The 22600-nt window shown below is 35.4% G+C and overlaps 1 protein-coding gene across 10 annotated transcripts in view; it reads right to left on the reverse strand.

Moving 5' to 3' along the window:
* RGS7 (regulator of G protein signaling 7) overlaps positions 1-22600 on the reverse strand; it is a 237837-nt gene that overhangs the window by 111429 nt on the left and 103808 nt on the right. The window lies entirely within an intron of this gene.

The raw sequence follows: 22600 nt of genomic DNA on the forward strand, positions 1-22600 counted from the left end.
TACCTTTCAAAAACTTGCAGACACACTTAGGTACTACTACAAGCAAAACAGCTAAGAATTCAGCTACTCATCATGCTCTCCATCTACCATTACCTTTGGGAACTCAAGCTAAATCACATCCCCCAAAATAGTTCTGGATCCAATGCCAAGTGGAGGGCAGGAAGCCTTCAAACACCAAGCATAATGGTGTCCATGCTCTTCCCAGCCACCAGTGTGTACTGTGTAAATCAACAGGCAATGAGGCTGTTCTGCAGTATCAATGCCCCCACCTTGTAGGTGAGTACCTAGTCACCAGCTTAAAGCACATTTTTTTCTATCTTTCTCAATGATGATGCAATTTCTTCTTGAAAGTAATGAGAAACTCCACATGGAAGTCTCTACTGTCTGCTAATCACATTCTCTAAATCATGAGACAGCTCAGACACAAGCAGTTTCAGGCCTTTGAAGCTGAGTGTCTCCACCTCAGTTTTTAGGCATTCTGGTTGTGGTCTCTTTTAATTCCTTTTGCTGGAGCTGTAGCTCTTTTGTGTTAAATAGCTTGGGAGATGAGAAGAAAAAATAAATTATTTACAGCCCTGTAGGACATCCATGTTGGAATTTGAGCACCTGGAGTCCCCCCTCCTGCTGTGCAGTCTGGTTAACGGGAAGTAGAACAGCATTGGCACGTGTATCCTGGTGAAGAACACTGCAGGGTATGAATGTAAGAGCAGTCACCCTCAAGAAAAAGTGAGAAGGAAATTCATATGTGACTCCTATGCCATGTTTGAACTCCCATTCCTGAAATAACACATAAAAGGGCAATAGTAACATCACTTTTGTCTAACTATCTTGAACTCTCACTCTGAAAAGTTCATCCCAGATTATTTCAGGAAAACTGACAATGTATTCTTAAGAGAAAAATTTGCTACTTGCCATAAATAGTTCATGTAGCCTTGTTTTTGTATCTACTGGATATTTTACTGTTGTGCTGACAAGTTTGTGTATAGAAAAGAGGTAGATTGATAAGCATATGTTCTTTCTCTCATACACATATCAGTAAGTGCTTGCACATTGCACTTTGATAATCTTCACAGCACAGTAAAAGCTGCCTGAGTTTATCTCTGCCACAAGAAACTCTTTTGCTTTCTTATTTTTTTAAATCAGCAGTTTGAAAATTGAGTGTAAAACCAAAAATCCTCTAGGTTCAACAAAAAAGCTTTGTGAAACTCTTGACCGCACTTCAAGCAATTATGTATTTTTTTCATCTTTCCACATTAATATCTCTAAGAAATACAGTATTTTCCTTCAGAAATGCTTCTTCTAACTCTTGTTATACTGGCCCCCAAAAGACACCCACACACAGATGGCAATGAAAGGAAGTGAGGAGCAATGTAATTTCTGCTAAACACTTTTAACATTCATGGAGGATTTTCACAGGGGAAAATCCTCAAGTCCTAATTCAGGGGAAATGGGAATAAATATGTACATTATATTAGACTTGATTTGGGATTTTGTCCCCAGGAAGAAAGTCAGTGGGGACACAGTGACTTACAGTTTTAACATTTGCCCAGCAACAATGTCAAAGTACTTCCTCTCAAAGTGTTCTTACACAATAATAGTTAATTTATACAGTTGGTTTGAAAATGGGTTTTTCCAATGTTGCTATTTCAAAACACTCTTCCAGTGACTCATGCTTTTACTGTTCTCTTCACTTAAGACTCTCAAAACTGATGTCCAAAAAAAACCCCTTTGATTAGTGTCGATTTCCTGACTAACCCAATCTAATTTAGTTATTTTGACAAAAAATACACCTTTTAGAGAGATTTAGTGACGCTTAGTACAACAGCACAATGTGATGCTCTGCAGAAGCTCCTGAACCACAAGTTTCCCAAGAATCTGATCATTACCCAGCCATTCCCACACATATAGAAATGACTCCAACAGGAAGCTTCTTCTCAATTAAAAAAATCCACAATAAGGCAGTTGCACAAAATATGTATCTTCAGAGATACAATCCATTGTAGGGACACAGGCTATAACAGAAAGTCTGAAAACATGAATTTCACATCAAAGTGCCAAGAAATTGCAGAATAAAAATACTTTGTTTGGCCAAAGTAGTCATCTGGGAGTTTTAGTTCTTTATTCCCATTGTTCCTCAGCCTGTAGCACAGATCAGCTATTTTTCAACTAGTACTAATAAATACAAAGTATTAAATACAAGAAAGTTTGCTGAAACTGAGTAGAAATCTTCAACCTTAATCCGAATATTCAGGTGTTACATCAGAAATGTCACTGACTGATAAAAACTTTGCTCAAGGCTTCTTTTTTTTCTATTTGAGTATGAAATGTTTTCATATTCAATAGACCACAGAAAGTTCAAATGAATTTCTATTCTTGATTAATCTGTGCTGCATGTTTTTGTGGTATTTCCTCCAGATCCATTGTTATTTTAATACTGCTATGTCTCCGAGTTTACACTTCAAAGATCTGCTGCAGAGCTACATTTTCAAAAGGGAAAGAAAATTAAGTTATTCAAATTTTAAGTACCTATATTTTTGAGCATTATTGTGACTGAAAATCTAATCCCATTCAGTTTTTACCAAACTAAGGGCATGCTTCAAGACTTTAGTACGCTTGGTTTCTTGGCGTAACAAAAATCACTTACATTATATGGTATGGAATGAACTGTGTTAGAAACAAAAATTACTTTGCTCCAACTCAATACTTCCACCAAATTTAGCAAATTTTTAATTTGCAGTCTTTCATCACTATTCAGAGATTATGAATTAATTTTTTCTAAATGTTGATAATTATGCTGCACAACTATCTGAAGCAGATATTACTGGATCTGTTCTCAAATACATAAAAATCTTATAGTTCTTCTCATGGTAGTTCTTCACATACGCACCTCAAGAACCCTGTCACAAAAAAAGGTAAAATTTATCAGCTCTTGAAGAAAATTCCCAATTATTCATTGAAATATAAGTTCTGCTGATAATTGAAATTCTCTAACATAAGATTTACCTATCAACTGAGATTTACCAAAAGTTGAGATAGACAAGAACTACTATTTTAATATGCAATCAACAGCCCTTGTGTTTAAAATAAACTTAATAATATCATCCATAATATATTTCTATCTCAAATTGAAAATTGAAGTATGGTATATGCTCAATGGTATATACTAATATATGTGAGTACACATGCCAGTCATTTTATATATTGTGCCCCCATCCATCACAAAGAATTTAGCAAACCAAGAAGTAAAACTTGGTGAAAATAAATCCCTCTATGTTTCAGTTTACCATGTTCATTCCCTTGCTGCTTTGTTTCCCAAGGGATGTTCACATCAGCATTTGTAAGACAGCCCTGTAGCTAGTATTAGCTTTTTCTCTATGACATTTTTATAGGAATTCAAAAGCCACCTTTCTGCTTTGGCAAGTAATGTGGTACCACATTAATCAAATACATTTTTGAAGCAAAGTACTTTGCTTTTCCATCAGTATCAGGCAATATTCATAGGGCCATCACTAATGTCTCCATTTTAGGAATGTCTCTTGGAGCCTGGACAAAGAAACAATCTCTGCAAAAACCTTCTGTTTTCTCCCATCCCTACCCTCACATTTATTACATCCAGAGCAACCATTTAATAAGACTAATCCATGACTTCATGGGAAGAATTTGTAAGTTTATGTGGACAAGCTAGAGAGAGTAATTTTCCACCATCCATTATCAAGTAGAAGAATGATTAAAAAAACATTATTCTGAACAATCCTGGACCACTAGCCCAAGATGTAACCTTTGGTATTTATTCCTTCAGTAAAGATAATAGTTCCTCATACTGTGCTGTGGATCTGGGGGGCTAGAGAACAGAGAAGCATTTTGAAAAGATCAACCTGTAAGTATAGCGCAATAAATAAAAGTTCATGTCCTGGAGCATGGAGTCTATTCTTCAGGTTATTTTAATGAACATTTCAATGTTTTACTTCTTTAGATGAAACAGCTGAAAACTGATGGCGTCTTACTGTGAACATAGCATGGATCTTTTATAATTTAGACTTGTGAGTACATAAGCTCTTTGGAAAGATGAGACTATAGTTCATTATTTTTTTCCTTCTTCACAAAATGCAGAAAAAAATTAGGTGCATACTGTTGCCTAGGAGTATGCAGTGACGTGAATACTACTTTTAGCACCTGTTGTGTCTTTGCTGTTTACATTGTCAGAGTAATAAATAGTATCAAGATGTAAAATCACCCTTGGTGAGGGAACATGTATATACAAGCATTCAGCTAACTATGCAAACCTGGCCCCCTTCCCAGCCTCTGTACAAAGCATTTATTTGACTTTTGGTTTCTCCATGTAATTTTTGAGGACTTGTACATATTTTATGTAAAAATATTGAAAAAATGGCCACCATTTCTTCCTTAACCACTGACTGCAGACTCAGAAACAGATTATATATATTCTCTGGGGAAAATAAAGGCAGGCTCAGTAAAGAAGTATAAAGCAAATAGATATCCAGTACTAGGATTACTGTTCACTAGTGGAAGGCAAAAGTAAACACAATTCTTGTGTTGAGGGCCAGGAGACAATAAACATGTGTCAGTCAGCTAAGGAATTGTGACGTCTACACGAAATATGGTTCCAAGGTTGGGAGGAAGGGGGTAAGAAGACATTTGAGAAAAATATGTTCTTGCTCAATCTTCTTACATTCTTAAAAGAGCTAAAATGAATTCATCAACAGATTACAAAAGAAAACTAGTTGCTCTCCCCAGCAACAAGAACAAAACCAACAAACCTAAATATTTAAAAATTTAAAGAATTTAAAGTATTTCTTCATAGGTAAATATACCTTGTTCAATCTGACACCAGCAATTAATATGATTCTCCTGCTACCTTATTGTCAGAAAAGAAATCAGGGAGAGCAGGAAAGGGTGCTTGTGCTTGGACTAGCAAAAAGCATGATTATGGCAGCTTGATAGCCTGAAAACAGAACCGATCTCTTCTCACATCAAAGGGGAAAGGGAGTAGAGGTAATTTTACTGGTGTGAGTTTTTCTTGATGCAAAACAGGATGGATATAAGTCATGTAGAACGGAAGTCTTAAGTAGCTTATCCCCTTCAAATTTCAGCTTCACTTTGAATGAAGCAGGTTTATACTTAGAAACTAAGAATATACTTGGCTGTTTTAACCCTCCTTTCTATTCCAATTCTATCTGACCTGGCATAAAACTGGGCTCCTGTCAATAACCAATATACAGATAAATGCCTGCTTTAGCACTGTTTGTTATCAACAAATAACATCCAATGGATGGGAACAGGCTAGCCACATTAACAGCCAGTAAAACATGCTGCGCTCAAGTGAGAGATGACTACTCTATTTGTCCTGCAGCACACAAACACAGCAGCAATTCACACCAGTCAGAAAATATCAGAAGAATTCTTCATCTCAAATTCACTCCCATCTTTTATTGACTTAACAAAGAGCATGTCTTTGGCCATTGCCATTACTGGAGCAACGTTCCACTGTTTTAAGTAATAGCTGATGGAATATATTTATATGCTTGTATTTTTAATTATTTTTTTAAAGAAAGTGATGGCTTACTAGTTTAAGTGAGTATATTAAAAAATATCTATAGATTCAACTTTAAAACTGACTTCTTTTCTTACTTATAGTATTGAGTTTTCCTTCACATGCTATGCATCTAGAAATGACTGTCACTCAGGGAAAGGAAGCAACAAGGTTTTACTACTGTTAATACACTTTACATTTCAGCAGTTTTTCCTTCTCACATATTTAATATTATCATTTAGCTTGCATTATGAAAGATGTCCTTGCTAGTTAGTGTTTTCTTGTTTTTAGCAAGTAAGCTAACAAAGGTAGACAAGTTCTTGTTCTTCACACAAAAATGTGTGCACAGAGAATATAGAGGAAAATTACAGCCCTAAGCACAGATTCTTAAGATGAAGCCCACACAAGTAACTCTTGTTACATACATAGCAAATACAAACATGTAATGCTTTAATGATGCCTAAATTTGATGTACTCTAAACTTAGTAAAGATAATGATTACCAAACCAAACATAACAGTGAAGGCAGATCATCTGACAGAGGTAGGAGTTATTTAGCTGTTTCATGTTGCAGAGCTTGTTCAGTAATTTTAATATGGAAGCATTTTATACTAATTGCTATTCAAACATGTTGGAACAGTGAGTCCCTCCTGCTAAGGAACTACAATCAGCATTTCTGATGTGACAATTTACCTGAATAATTAAGATTTTCTGCGTTGATCATGTTCAGTGGTTGCTCAATAAAGCCCCTGACTTGTTACTCTCTGAGTTTCCTCAGTCAAAAGTGCATCTTCAAAAGGATGCTTCACAAATCACAACAGAAACAGAGACACCAGAGTTTCTTACCTTGCATACACTTTGAGGCTCTCAAACTTCATTTTGATATGAAGTGGAACCCCAAAATCAAACATCAAAGATTTGCACAAACTGAGAAATTAAAAATATTTTCCTTTAATGCTATCAAAATGTGTGATTCAACAGGGACAAAACCATTTTCTTAGAATAAAACAAACAGAATCTTTCATCTTCATCTTTCTGACTCATACGACAGCTTCTAACGGGAGTATAATAACAAAACAATAAAAAAAATCAGTATTTCAGTACTTTTTGATAATGGCAATGTCAAAAACATTCTCCTTAAAAAGTGTGGCTCTGAAAATATTTCACAGCAGAAAACTGGTTTGCCAGATATAGCATCATAAATGTTCTTAATAGATAATTCTTCTAAATTAAGCAGATGTAGAAAGCTTGAACAGAACTAACATGGATGTGATTATTCTCTGATTCTATGATCTCTTTGACAAGACCAGAGGACAGAGCCATAGGATCTGCTACATGGAGCACCTAGGGACATTCCATTGATAATTTAAACACAAGAGATAAAATAAGAGAATAATGGACACTTTTGTCTGCCTTTTTCTCTTAAGATGTTAGCTTGTCAGTCATTATCAGGATAAGTAAAAATTTTTATTCCACTGTATATCTTAAATAACTTGCCACTTCCACTTTAACCTAAACTAAATTCAAAGATATTTTTATTGTGCAATATAAACACTATAATGATAGCAGTGATAGCTCTCCTTATCTCATACCATGCCTCTCTCTTCTTGATGAGTCATCTCTCCTCTTACCATGTAGCGAAAAAAAACAGATGAGTCTTGAAAAGCTAACCTTTTGGGAAATGTATTTGTAAAATCACAGCTCCTGTAACTACTATACCAGTTTCCAGACAGTGAGTTATATACAGTGGGGATGAAAACATTTGGGAAATATATGGAATTTAGCTTCTAAAAGATGTTTTCTTTGAAAATAAGAGTAAGAGCAAACTTATTATTTTGGCACTTTTGAATCATGTCCTCTTAAGCTTTAATTTCAAATCTATTTTTAATTCTGGTGCTATGCTTAAAAGTAATTTCTTTTTATTGAATGATAAATCAAAGGGAATATTATAAAACCATTCTCTGTCTTAGCTGCCATGGGAAAATCCAAAGTAACTCCATTACAGTCACTAAAAACATTTTAGAAGTTTCATATCAACATAGTTTCAAGAAGTGAGTGAAAAAGTTATTGAAATATGGCTCAAGTTCTTCTCAGCTATGTCATATGTTGAGACTTACAAAAAACAAATGTCAATTTAAAGTAGCTTAAGAAACTTAAAGTCTATTTCTTTATTCCTTCTAAGGTCAGTCTGCATGCACGATTGTGGTGAAACCATAACCATGTAGAGCTATTCACTTCTAACATAAAACTTCTCTGTACAATTTATACTCATCTGCATTTTTGCTACCTGACAGGTGAAAGGGGTGTGCAAAAAAAGGCTCCAACTCCTCATATTGTTTAAGAAGCTGTCTTTGATTGTCTTTCAAGCACCTTCCTGGGCTATGCAAACTATAGCAACCATGCTCTAAACTGGGCATGATCACACTCTATAAAGAAGAAACATTCAGACTATTTTGACATAAAACACATTTGTTTTACCAGAGGCATTAGCAATGTAATGATATTCTGTCCTTCAAAACCACTTTTTTAATGTATGATTGATGCCTTCATAAGACAAATGCTGGTAATTAAAGTCACCTATGTAAAAAACAGGAGAAGCTGTGCTCCCTCCCCTCTATGTGCAGGGAAGCTGAGGGAGGACAGGTCTCTGGGGTGTCAGACAAAGGAGTGTCTTAGATGCCAGTTAGGTAACTATGCTGAAAAGAAAGCAAAAGGAAAGACAAGTGGGTATGTACAAACAAGTGGGACGAGGTTATTGAGGGACATATTATTTGAAGGACTTGCTGTTATCTTGGGTTTGACTGATGTGGTCACTGCACCAAAGTTAGTTACCTATATTTGGCACAAGGGAAAGGATTTGACAGAAGAATGATCACTGCTTAAAAATGCTTTTCAGCAAGGGAAACAACAATGTGCAGTTTGTCCCAGAAGATGCACTACTAAAACAAGTGCTATTTCCTAAAGATGTATAACTTACAAAGTGCCCTGAAAACAATTACAGAAAATTATTTAATTGATTTACAATTTGTACAAAGACAAATGGAAGAACTCCAGCAACATTAAGTCCTCTAGTATACTATGATGAAGTGAGTACACAGTTTGCTTTATAGCTGTGGTAATAGTCAGAGAGGCCAAATGAAAAGACTGCTGAACTGAATAGTTAAGCCAATGATGAAAATCCAAAGGACTCAATTTTAAGCCCCACTTATGAACCATAGGTTGTGCTAGTACGCCTTTGACAACAACAGGGTTCTTGGGTTTTTGTTAGCCTGCTGAACTATCTATTGCAAGTACTTCTTTAATAATGAGTGACCCTTGGTCTATTTATTTAGAAAAGCCATGCAAGATACAGGAAACATACAGATAAAGGTCAGTGTTTAACATGATGAATTCAGGCAGGACTTCAAAGTATATCAGGCTTGTTCTTGATTTTATTTCATATGAAAATTCTTCATATCCTTTGCATTGATGGCTAGGCAGAAGTTAAATGGTTTTTCGTGCTTTTTTTTATTAATGTCAACATTCATTTTGCCAGGTTTTTTTTTTTTTTTAATTTTATCGCTGTTATTTAAGCAGGTGAGAGGGAATATAAACTGAACACTTGAGCAATGAAAAGCATTCAACTTCAGGCTTTCTCTCTGGTTTTGTTGCATCATAACGATATATTACCTTGAGTATCTGACAGATAAAAATGTCATGAAAAAATATAGCATGTATATTATACCCATCACTCTTTTCCAGCACTTTGATTCCTATCATGTCCTTTACATTTTTTGAAATGCTAATTACACTCAGTCTGCTGTATATACAGGGGTTGCTTTGGGAAAACAGGATTATTTTTGCAGTTATAAATGGTCATTAAAGGACAATTTGTGTGATTTAGTGCTAGGGTTGATATTGTTAATAAACATCCACGACTAGAAACTGTAAAGAACCTTGCAGATAAAGAGTAAACACCTTTAGAAACCCAAGGTAACATCTCACTCCTAATGGGTGTGCCCACACTTTGTTAGATTTCAGACAATTACTTGGGTTTCTAGTACTGCCACAGAGGGAGTCTTTTTTATCTGGGGGCACCCAGAGCAGCACTGGCTGAGAGCAGTTTGGGCATTCCAAGCTCCACTCTTCAGGCGGCAGCAGCTCCCCCCACATATGGGCAAGCAGCTCCTAGCAGCAGCAGGCACAGGCTTTTTCATCCCCTCCAGCAGAGCAGCAGCCCAGGGCCCTGACAACAGGGGCGGGGGGCATTTTTCTTGTTTTTCTCTGACCTTGCTGGATGCTGCCTCATTTGTAGCCCATTAATAATTTCAGACTCCTCACCCATAATCATAGAAACTAGGCTGCTGTTTCATAGCTGCTTAGACACATACTTCATGTACTGGTGCAGTCCAGTGATTTAGGTAGATTCTGAGTGAAGATCAAATCAGATGTGCACAGATTTTACTCAAGTTTGTCTTCCTGTAAAAGATATTTATTTTATTAGCACTAAAGTTGCAGGCTTTACTTGCCAAGAGAAAAATCTCACACTGGAAATAGTAATACTCAGCAAAAAAAAAAAAAAATAAAAAGCATTTTGGATTTGAGACAGATTTTTTTACCCCTCTTTCTTACCAAGTCAATACTAATCACAGATGAAAACCACATTTTATTTTTTTAGTTATGTCAGCAAGAGGAACTTTTTCCTTTCCAAAATAATGGTAGAAAAGATAGTTCTAAAAGATTTCCAATAGTGATACAAATCTTCATTAGATCTGAGACAGAGGGCCATAATCTCCTTATTTGGCAGATCTGTTGCTTTGAGAAGAGTTTCAGCTGGCTGAGGACAGCTACTGCAAATGTTAAAACTAATATATTCCATTTTTCTTTTTGCCATGTATTGTGCCTGTTGAAGCTTGCTGAAGCTAATGCAAAACTTAGGAACTCTTGCTTTTAGTCTGTGTAGTGTCCTTTTTTCTTTCTGTTTGCTATTTTTCTGTAAATAAAATTTCCTGTTTGGATAACCCATTATAAAATTATACAGCATTTAAACTGAATAACTGCCTTGCTAAAGCACAAATGACATGTAAATTTTTTAAATAAATAATTATCTGTATCTGAATGTAGTCTTGGACAGAAGGTAAATCATTATTCATATTTTATCTTTTTCTCTTATTTCTGACTTTTCAGTCTCCCACTACATCTATATGCACATCAGGATTCCATTTTTGAGTAGAGATAGAACAGACAGTTTCTATTTTGGCCTGACTAGTAACAAACTGAGCACAGAGATTCAGCAAATATTGATGTCTAAGTTTGATGGATTGGCCTGAATAGCCGAGCTGTAGAGATGTGCCAGAAGAGTATTTCAAATACACTGAATTAGAGATTTTAATCTCATTTTTTATAACAAAGGATCCAAAACTATTTTACACAAACCCCTTAAACTGGAAGCTTCTTCTCAGACAAGAAATTACAACTTCATCTAAAATAGATGTAATATATAGAACTAAAGTGACATTTCACTCTTTAACCTCAATATTTATTTTGCTTTCTGTACTGTTCTAAAAGAAATAGAATTGGAAGGATATTTAAGTTTTTAAATTTGCAGCTATCAATCAGTGATTTTTCAATTGAAACCAATTAAAATAATACATTTTAAAACAACAATACATGTGTAATGGAGATACTTAATTCTTACAAAATAGTAAGATTACCACAGAGAATAAAGACCAGTCTACACAGACACCTTGTCCTGGATAACCATAATTCAAATAGCCTTTTATAGAACATGAATGTCCTTCAAAACTCACATCATTCAAAAGTTAAGACACACTATCCATATAAAATTCTCCTTCTTCCACAAGAAGTAATGACTCCTTCCACATTTAATAATTTATGTACACTAAGGAAGTATTTTCCTATTTTCTGACACATACATAAATAATCACTGCTCCCAAATAATCCAAACAGATACAGTTTCCAAAAAAAATGCAATGCTTTTGGTCAGAAAGTATAAATCTTGAAGCACTTTGGAATCTTACATTGGTAGTGTCTGGTAATGCCATTCCTTCCCTCATTAAAATGATTTAATGGTGCCTTCCCTCTTCCCAATGCACTTCCTGTTCAGAAGTCTGTTTCACTGAGAGCTAACAGGTTCCTTTCCCCTTTCGAAAATCAGGTGACTTCCATTTCTCTTTTGGGACTTTACAATTAGTACACAAGTTTAAATTTGTTACTCTACCAATTTACTTTGATTCTATTAAAATACATTTCAAAAGAGTATTTCATGTTCAATTTATTCTCAGTTTTAGCATTTCACTGACAATGGTTTCTCTCTAACCTCCTAAAATAGCCTGGTTTTCATAGCCTATTAACTGCCCTATAAGGTCTTCCTCTGCCTAATACACAATTCCATTTTAATCTAGCTGTGTCCATACAAACTTGCTCAAATGCTTTTTAAAATTTTGCATCCCATCATTAATGATTAGAAATAAAATCTTTAAGAATAATCAAAAGTGTAATTATATCAGACTAAATTCAAAACTAACTAGGTGACTGTTTGGATTAAACATGGCATATCATCCTTTAGAATAATAGGAGGAGAGTTCTACTAATTGTGACTAAATTACAGAGGTCATTTAACCCATTGCAGAGGTAATGTATAAGCAGTGTCCTAGATCTCAGTGACATCGCATGAAATTAAATAATACCATCCAATTCATGCATACTTTACCTTTCTGCTGGTGTGACAGAGCTCAGGACAACCAGTGCTGAATTATACCTGCTCAGTACACTGGAGCTGTGTTCCCTGTCCCTCACGTTGCTGTCAAAATGAGCTATGACCAACACATGGAGAGAGATGTATGTCTGCTTGTTTGGGGGTGATTGTTTTTTCTTCTCAAACATGAAGAAATGTATTTTTAAGACAGAGGGGAAAAAGTGAGACAGGCTGTACTCTTCTATTTACTTTCAGCAACTGTCCTAGAATTGTAAATTGCTACTATGACCAGTTTTCCATTCATTTTCTGGAAAATAGACTCAATTACTAGTCTTTAAATAGTCTAGAGTTTAGGGACATCATGCCTGCTGGAAGCTTCCTTGTACACATGACACAAAATTAAGATTAGCCTCATAAATCCTGCTTGAGCAATAGGATGTTCTTTAACACAACCATATTTTCTACCTACTTCCAGTCCAGAGCAACCAACCCATCACTCACACAGAGCAGATAGGGTCTCTCTGCAAATGCTGACCATGGTAACCATGTCTTTGTGGCTTGTCATTTTAGTACTGATGTGAAATTTTTTAGATGGTATATCAACAGTCTGAAAAAATGTAAGTAATAGGCAAGACCTAAATATTTCTGTAAAACTATATTTGACCTCAGGTACAAAAGCCAAGGAGATGAGTCACTCCACCTCCACCTTTCATTAAAACAGATTCTGATTTGTTCTATTGAACAGATGCTTTTGTAAGTATGAAAGGACTTAAAAAAAAAAAAAAAACACTTTAGAACTCAGGTACTAGGAACATAAAAATACTACTACTCAGAAAACAAGTGAATAGAGAACAAAGAAAGTCTCTTTTTCTCTAAAGAGTATGGAAGAAATGAGAATTCAGCTTGATTACTGATTAAAACAACTAGAAAAATGAGGGAAGGGTAAAAATGTGGGAAGAAAAGCAGAAGGTGGAATTCATGTGATCAAACCATTAACAGGCAGGTTTGGCTCAATGCCTTTTTTCTATTCGCAACATATTGGCTGGTCTAGAGATACAGCTCAGAAAACAACTGAGCATTTTACTGTATACTTATTAATATCTGCAAGCTTCTTTCCATAATAAGTCCAAAACTTACAAGAAGATGGTCTTGATGAAAAGGCAAAGCATCTGACATATAGACCTACAGACTCAGTTCTGTATGCCTTTAAACTACTTCCACATTTTAGCTGTCTCACGTTTTGTTATAAAATATCAAAAGGCAAGAATTCTGGTATCAGACAAGCACATGGGTGCTGGTATCCATGACAGCCTTGCATGCACATGTTATGGTAATTGACTCCGAAGAAAAAAGAATGCAAAATGTCCCACATGTCCACTTGTACACTCAAGCATTACCAGGCCTTTTAATAAAAAATATTATCTTACAAAATGTGTCCTTGGAGAGGGGAGTTTAATACTAATTTCCCAGCCTTTTTTTTTTTTTTTTTAATATTCTCAATGCTTTCCATTTAGTTTGGCTTCACTAGCCAAGTCTCAGCAATGACTGTGTCCTACTTCCCACAACCAAGTCATTCTTTTGAGCATTCTACCTGGATTCTGGAAGATTCCTGGGTTTCTGCTCTGTTCCTCAGACACCAAATTCACCAGCCTGCTCCTTCTGGCTTCCTGACAATCACTGCAACAGCTTTGCCTGTTTCCCACTGTGGTCTAACCTTTGCTATGGGGAGTTGCGCAGGGAAGCAGCACCTACTCCAGTGATCTTTCCCAGAAGCGGAAACAAGCAAACCAAGAGCATCCCCTCTGAGGTCTTCCATCCTTTAAGACAAAAGACACAGATGCTGCATGGCAAAGCACACAGCAGGAGTGCCAGGCTTTGTGCCTCCAAAGCTGCCAACATCTGCTGGCCTTGGGGCCTGCTTAAACTGTGGGGTTGGGATCAGAGAAAACATGGTAACTACAGCCAGCTTACGCGCTGGTTTTGTAACGTCAAGGCTTACTCTCCAACTGCATAGACTAGAAAGTAGGTTTTTAAACAATTAACTCAATTATTGACCTTTATTATGAAGCTCAGGAGTATAATAGGCTTTGTCAAATGTGCAGACTATTGTAAGCAACACTAATCGCACATTTGAGCACCCTTATTTCCTGTTAGCAAATTGTTCTTGATACTGTCATTCCATTTAAAATTATTTTGATGATTTGTAGAAAATTTATTACTATCAATGGACCTTTTATTTGCATAGTGATAGATTGTCAGTCACAGTATGTATGCTTCATGGAGTTACCTTTACTTCCCACAAGGGTGACTTTTTAATTTAATGTATGTTACTTTTTTCGGGAACACAGCTGACAGAAAATAGCAGCAGAACTTCTTCAGCACCATGCATAACTAGCCTATAGATAACTTCAGCAACAATAGAAATATAAACAATTACAATTACTACAATTTATTCATTGCTTCCTTTTGCAAAGACAAGTCTGCAGTCTTCTGCTGCAAGTGCAATGACAATATCTTTTTCCTCTTAGCTGGAACCAACAGAATCAGGAGCTAAATCACAAGTAATCTTGTAAAGCCTGCTAACTTGATTTCTTGCTTAAGGAGCATATTCTCCGGGGAATGATTTTACTTAGTTTGATTATTTTAACTGCTGGCCAACTATATGTATGTGCCTGTAAAAATGGAAGATTGAAATCTGCAAATACAGAACCACTTTCTTTTTGCATAAAGTTTGTTTAAATATTTCGAATTACTTTGAAACAATAGATTCAAAGGCAATAAGATAGAAAATTATGTACTAAAAAAGTAAAACTGAAGTAGAAACATTATTCCTGAAAAGTCATGAAAGGAGTCAATTTTAGTCATCATTTAAGAGGAAAAGGGGACTATTATTCCAGACACATATGTATCAGCCTAAAGAGAAAAAGAAATTTGCTTACACTGTATTATACCTAGCAGGATGTCTGTAAATAATATGTTATTTATGCCTGTACCAGCAATACTTATCACATGTCTACATTGCTTGCTAAATTATAGTTAATAGTGATCATGCAACCAAAAGCATGCCACCAGACAACAGGGTACAACACCACATAAATTTTAAAATTAGATATTTTTCAGCATGTACTCCAAAATATAATTGCATCAATAATTATTGTCTCTGTTTATAAAACAATTACAGTACCTGCTTAACTACAGCATTGCATGCAGAAATTCCCTGTAACTATTTTATTCCATTATAATTGACAATATATTCAGGTCCCAAACCTGCTAACCCATATTCCCAGCTTTAGAATTACACTGCACTCTACAAACATTTACAAATCCCATGTACCATTGCACAGTTTTGATTTTTGGCAAGACTACGGATACTTTTTGGGACTCAAGGGTTCTGACCTTAGAGGAACCAGATTGGTTTTCTTTTCCTTTTGTCCATATGGATGTTCGTTTCTGAAATAGTATCCAGAGCCTACTTAACAAGAGTACAATGAAACAGATTTCACATTGTGGCAACATTACTAATGCTGAAAAAGGACTTCATGATGGGACTTCATTTGTCTTCAGCTACACACTTCCTCTCCCCATTCTTAACATGAGCTGCAAATTTCTCTACTGTCTCAGAAATTAGTGATGGCAGACACAGTACTAACCCTTTCTTCTGAGAAAATACTTCTGCCTCCCTTAAATTGCTCTGTGTAAAAACTCCAATGTGATTTAAACACCTTTGCAGTCATAGAAGTACCTCTTAAACTGGTGGTGTTAAATAATTTACTTTGCTCTGCTTCCTCATTAAAACAATTACTTAAAATACACATCCCTAACAAATTCCTACTGATACTTATTCCACTAGTTCTAATCATTGCCCTGCAGCATCAGTAATATTCATTTTTAAGAGATTTCCAAGAAGTAACAAGGACAGCAAACCATTTTCACAGAACTCCTGAATATATTACCATACATTCACTCATCTTTAGACATAATCCAGTCTTTTCTTCCTACAGGGCTTTGTGCACACAACAGATTTTAGCTAAGCTACCACCACTACAGATGCTGCTTATATCAGCTTAAGAGGGTTTCTGTTAAGCTGCCATATTATGCACTTCCTCCATGGGCAAACACAAATGGCATAAATAAGCGTTATATTTATGTTTGGATGGGGCTATTTTCTCTGCTTTCTCAAAGTATTATTAACTGTTGCAAATGGAAAACCAGCAAAACACAATTATTAACCAGTGTTAAACAACAGAAAAAAATGGCACACTAGTGAAATTGAAGCTGTGATAGATTGTGGAATTCCTGATATTTTCAGGTATATGTGAGGCTGATTCAGGGCTTTCTTTTCACCCCACGTTTTCTATGACTGTCACACATCCAGAGACTGAGTGTCAAAGGCAGCAAACTAGGTACATTTTTGGCTTTGCTGAATGCAGTAGGTTTTCCCACGCTCCTCTTAAATGTTCTCACACTTCAAAGCTGCAATCCTGTTCCACTTGAAACAGTGGCAAAATCTTACACAGAAGGAAATTACTAAGAAGACGCAGCAAAGGTAGGGAAGTATTTTCATTATGAAACAACATAGTAGGAAAAGGTAGCAAAACATTTCTATTGCTGATCAACAAGGCCCAGAGCTAATTCTCTGGAAATAGGAGTTTGGGAGTAAGCATGCATTTAGGAAACAAGACCATCTAATTCTAGCTGCACATTTTATGTGGACCAACCTCAAAGATGAATGTTCCTAGCAATTTTCCATCTCACAACAAGTGAATAGCTATTAAGGTTTTTTTTTTCCATCATTGCAGGACTTCTATACCTATTTCTTTTGCAAATGTCTGTGAAAATAATCTTTTCATATTTTAAAGGAACAGAAATTTATGATGATTGTTTTGCACATAGATTACTTTAAAAGACTTTTGAAATAGGTTTTCAGTATATTTCAGTTTCCTAGGACAATTTTGCAAAATTGCCTCAGACTTTTTTTTACTTTATTTCCTTCTTTTTACTAGAGCTCCCAATGGCAATTGCCACTGAATCAAAAAGTAAGCATATGAATAAAAATTTTTATTATGTTGTTTGGTTAGGAAGAAGCAATAACCTTTAAATTAGTATTTGTTGTTCTATTTAAAATAACTTCACATTTTGCAAAGCTTTTCATTACAATAGTAATTTAATAAAGGACTGATATTAACACATTCCTTAAAATGAAAATGGAGAGTACAATCGTCTTGGAACAGGCTGCCCAGATAAGTTGTGGCTGCCCCACCCACTTCCAGAAGTGTTCAAGGTCAGGCTTGATGGGGCCCTGGGCAAAAGTGTCTAGTGGGTGATATCCCTGCCCATAGCAGGGAGACTAGAACTAGAAAATCTTTAAGATCCCTTCCAACCCAAACAATTCTATGATTCTATTATTAAAGATAGTGGAAAGTTTTTTTCACTTCTTTTTGAGGAGCATTCATCGTATTTGATCCCAGCCCAGCACAGCTTGTTCATTCTGCACTTCCCAAAGGCAAAGCTGTCACAATTCTGATTTTCCATAAAATTCAGGAGTTCTGTCATGTTTTAAGCAGCTTAACATCACCCTCAGTAACCATCCCAGTCACAAGGCCCAGACAGGCAACAAACAGAAAGAGAAGGTGAAGGGAGGCAGGCAGCACTCAAATATCCACTTTGGTTTTCTGTAAAGCATACAAGCCATCACTCATTAATCATTTAATTATGTCAATACTTGGAAATGACTGTGTGTCCAATCTTATGGCTCCACTTAGTCAATCTCTTCTACTCATGACTCTAAACATCGTGAACAAAAAATATCCACTCCCAAAAGATTATGAACATTTGAATGCAAATCAGTCACTGACAAAACAATAAATGCAGGAGACTGGTAGTATAACTTTAAACAAACTACTCATTTGGGAATAGAGGTTTATTAACTTTTTCTTCTCAAAATTCTGCTTTGAAAAGTGAAACTGTAAACATGACAAGTCCCTGCTCCAATCTGCCCATCTGAGAGGGCACAGGAGAGGGAATGATATGGTTTTTGTCCTTGATGAACTGACAGCAAGACTTTCATCAAAGCATTTCACTAAGAGTGGAACCTCATCAAGGCAGTGAGCTTGTAATTTTAACACCAAAGGCTTGGTTTGCAAGTAACAAGAGGCTCATTTGGCACAAAGAAATCAGCAATGATTCTACCATTAGATCACACTTTAGGACAATGCAAGAACAGAGAGATGAAGAAATAGATAGAACAAGAAAGTAGGAACCTGTCATCAACCCAGCATGGGAGACACTGAAGTTAAAAACAAGGTCTATAAAATTCAAGACTTGGGAATCTGGGAATCCTAGATTCTCCAAAATGGTTAATTTACTCTCAAAGATCTCTCAAAAACAGAAATTCCAAATTTTGTTTATTTACCTATAATGCAATATTACTTTGCTCCAAAGGCGCCAGATGATCAAAGTGTTATGCCTTGTGGTTTTTGCTTCTTGTCAAACCAAGTAGTAGAGCTTTCTATTTCATTTTGTGTTTCAGGTTGGTAAGCTCCAGTACTGAAGTGGATAAACTAATCAACTAATTTCACATGCAGCACTGAGAAGTCATCAGATGTTAGCAACTCATTACTCAACTGGAAAAGATCAAAATTAATGACAGATGAAACTCTCCTGTTATTAGTCCCCTGAGTCATCCAGTTCTCACTGTACTGCTCCTCACTTTTTGCTGCCTGCCTCTGTATAACAAGCAATACAGTTGCAGGTAGCCCCTGTGACTCATTCCTTGGGCTCACCCACCTGTGATTTGTGAGAATGATGAGCAATTATAACACTGCTTTCCTCTGGAGTCTCTCACTACATCTGTCCAAGCTACTGAGACTGCCAGTCTGCTTTTAAGTTGGATTTTTTTATGTTCAAACACATAAATTCTTTCATTTTTTAACCAAGCATACTGCTACTGGTAATTAATCACTATATTAATGCATTTGCTTATCAAAATGCAATATCTCGTTATTTTCATGATTTCCCAGGTAAAAGAGAAATAAGCATTTTCTGAGATCAGGAAAAAACATTTAAATTAAAAATTAGATATGATTGCAATAATCTTTCTAAAAATGGGAAAATACAATGTTTATATGGATAAGTTACTATATCAGCTTCATCTACAGGAATGAGAAAAAACTAAGGACTTCACACAGATCATAATTTTCAGTGTAAGGTAAATTGATGTTTTCATTTTCTCTCTGACACAGGAGATGCTAAAAACACACCTTTCTACTGATCTCCTTCTCCTATTTTTGTTGGTTCAAGCTGTGACTACATTCCAAGATCAATGAACCCTGCATCAGAAACACCCAGTAATAACAAGTATGAGCATGTTTTTCTTGAAAGGTTTTTATTCTCCCTCTGTGTGTATTCTTTAACTGAACTTATATTTCTCAATAGTTCTCCCTGCTCCTTAATAAAAATTCTCATGTTCCACACTCAAGCTTATACACCATTCAACTGGCACATTCTCCACAGCTTTTATCAGCAAGCTCACCCAAGTATTGCACACTTTAAAGTCCTATGAAGAATCACACTGATATTCCATAATGACCACAAGACATCACTACATCATCTTAATGAAATATTCATGTTCTGATTAGCTTATGAAGCTTTCAGCACTAGGACTGGGTAAACCACCCACACCACCTCACAAAGACTTCCAAAACAAACCCTCAACTATTGCTTTGTCAGTAAACTCTGAATGATTTCTTCTGCTTCAAAGTGAACAGCAAAGCTTTGGCATTTTCTTGTATCCCTCCTTAGCAAAAATAAAAAATATATTTTAAAGCTCCTTCTAATCTCTATGATTTGTATGTCAGACTCCCTAAATTCATCATTTCTATTAATTTCCAGGTCTAAAGGTGAACCATGGACCAGGAAAATCACCTCCTCTTTATTCTTAATACTCTAATCCATGTTAATAAAGAATGCACATGACAACCTTCATGCAATCATTACTGCTGACCAGCAAGATGTCTATATACATTATCTTATTCACTCCTCCAAAACCTTTCAAAAGCATGAAGACAGTAAGTCCTTCTTTTATTCATCAAAATGCATAATCACATAGAAGGAGCAAAATCTCCTACCTAATTTTCCCTTAGAGCCTTAAAAGTTTCAAATTTTTATTTGCTCTCTATGAATGTATGGAATATTTGCAACATAAAGCAAATTGAGTCCTCATCTTTTCAAAATTTCACAAAATGGAATAATCTTTAATTTAGGATTATACTTTTCTGAAGAACAAAAATCTGTATAGTGTATAGGGAAATATCTGTATTTCAATTATTTCTCTCTGTTGATATTTTACTTGTGAAAACATTTCAGGAATGACTCAGTAAATGAGATAGTATGATTACAACATCTAATTTATTAGAATCACAACATTCTGTTAAATTCAAATACCACTCCTCAGGTTGATTTTGCTAATACAGTCACCTTAAGAGATAGCCAGTAATTCAGCAATAAAAAGTGACTGCTCTTTCAACTAGTTTCTCACTTGCTGTTTTTAGAAGCAATACTATGAAATAGAACTACATTAAAAAAAAAAATATATATATATATAACACAAAACAATTACAACTATATCACATACGACCCTATTCCTACAGACAATTTATGGCCATCCTTAGCTTTTACAAGTTGTTTAAGCGACTTGCAGAGTCTTTCCTAAGTGCTTGGAGGAACATGATTTCACTGTGGTAGAGTTATCCGTTTTGCTTTTCCCCATGGGAAAAAAAAGAAAAAAAACAATTGCAAAGCTCCGGTATTTATGGGGCATAATCCAGGACAGATGGTGTGTACAAGACATCTTATATGCACACACACACATGCATACACAACACACACACACATAGATATAAAAATATATTAACATATAAGTATATATATTTTAACTGAAGAGCATCTATTTTGATGCTTTTGAGGATATTAACAGAACAATAAGTTTTTGTTAAATATATTTGCATTATTGCTGCAATGACCCTTAGACAATATTCCCATGTTTCCTACCAATCAACAGCTTTGAGTTAACCTGATATTCGTATGCTACATATACAAACTCCTAGCACATTAAATGAAATTAGTGACTTAGGACATAGATTTGAAGCTTTCAGATTCCACTCAGGATAGAGAACTGACAGGAAAGTAGATTAATTGAACTAAAATGACAGTTATGCTGTTCTGGTGGGAGTTTCAGTCATGTGTAGCAAAAATTACTGGTACTCCCTGGTTTTTGAGAGAGAAAATCAGAAAAGAGGAAGAAAAACTGTTCTATGACTTTTTATTTCCCTATGAAGCTAATAAAGTTAATGCATCAATAGAAAAGTTGGTATATCAGTAACTGCTATGTATAACTGTGTGTGTATATATATATATTCTAATTCAACCTTTAAAAGTATGATATCTATTCCACTAAAAAAAAAAAAAAAAGACATTTTGGTCGGTATATTTTGAAATCCATCATACACCAGTAAAGGCAGAGATTAAAAATTAATATGAATTCTTCAATAAGATGCCATGCTGCACTAACTCATGGTAAATAAAGGTCCATTCTCCTGAGGCATTTTTTTGTGCAAGTGTCTAAAATCTAAAATCTATTTTCTAAAATTAGGAAGCAATTTTGTTTGCTCTTAAGGCTTTATCCTTCTTTATGACAGGATTATTCACTAGGAAAACATTCCAAAGGTTGAAAATTAAAATACAGAATTCCTCTTGGTGTTCTGGACAGTAGAAACTTGTATAACACTTACTGATTATGGACAAATTAGGTTAAACAATGGAATCTATTTCAAAGGAACTCAATACTCACTGGAGTATTTAGCCACATACATAAATGCATAAATTGTCATAAAATTATGTAAATAACTGAGTAATTATATGCTAACTAATTAATTAATAGAAAGATTTTTTTGTGCCTATGACTGTACTGACCTGGACCAGCTATAGAGTGCACAGCTGTCTTGCAAATCACCACAAAGATCTCAGGCTTAGTTTCTCAAGCACAGGCACCAAGCTAAAGAAGCAGATGATGAACATCGTAATAAATGTCACAGCCCCTGACCAGCATCAGTTGCAGAGTGTGGTGATGCTTTTTCTTTTGTTCCGCTGCTATGAAATTTCTTATCTTCATGTACTGGCCAATACACTAAACTCATCCTTGCTATGGAAGCTGGCTAAAAACCAGACCTGACCTGCCATAAAAATATTGCCAGTTTGAGATAATTAATTTTTGGTAGTAAATTAAGTATTCCCTTCACCTAATTTTCAGGACAAAAACATATCTGTGTAAACCCACTCCAATCTGAGGGAAATATC

This window comes from Vidua chalybeata, chromosome 3 (assembly GCF_026979565.1).
Source record: "Vidua chalybeata isolate OUT-0048 chromosome 3, bVidCha1 merged haplotype, whole genome shotgun sequence".
In the NCBI taxonomy this organism is placed as follows: Eukaryota; Metazoa; Chordata; class Aves; order Passeriformes; family Viduidae; genus Vidua; species Vidua chalybeata.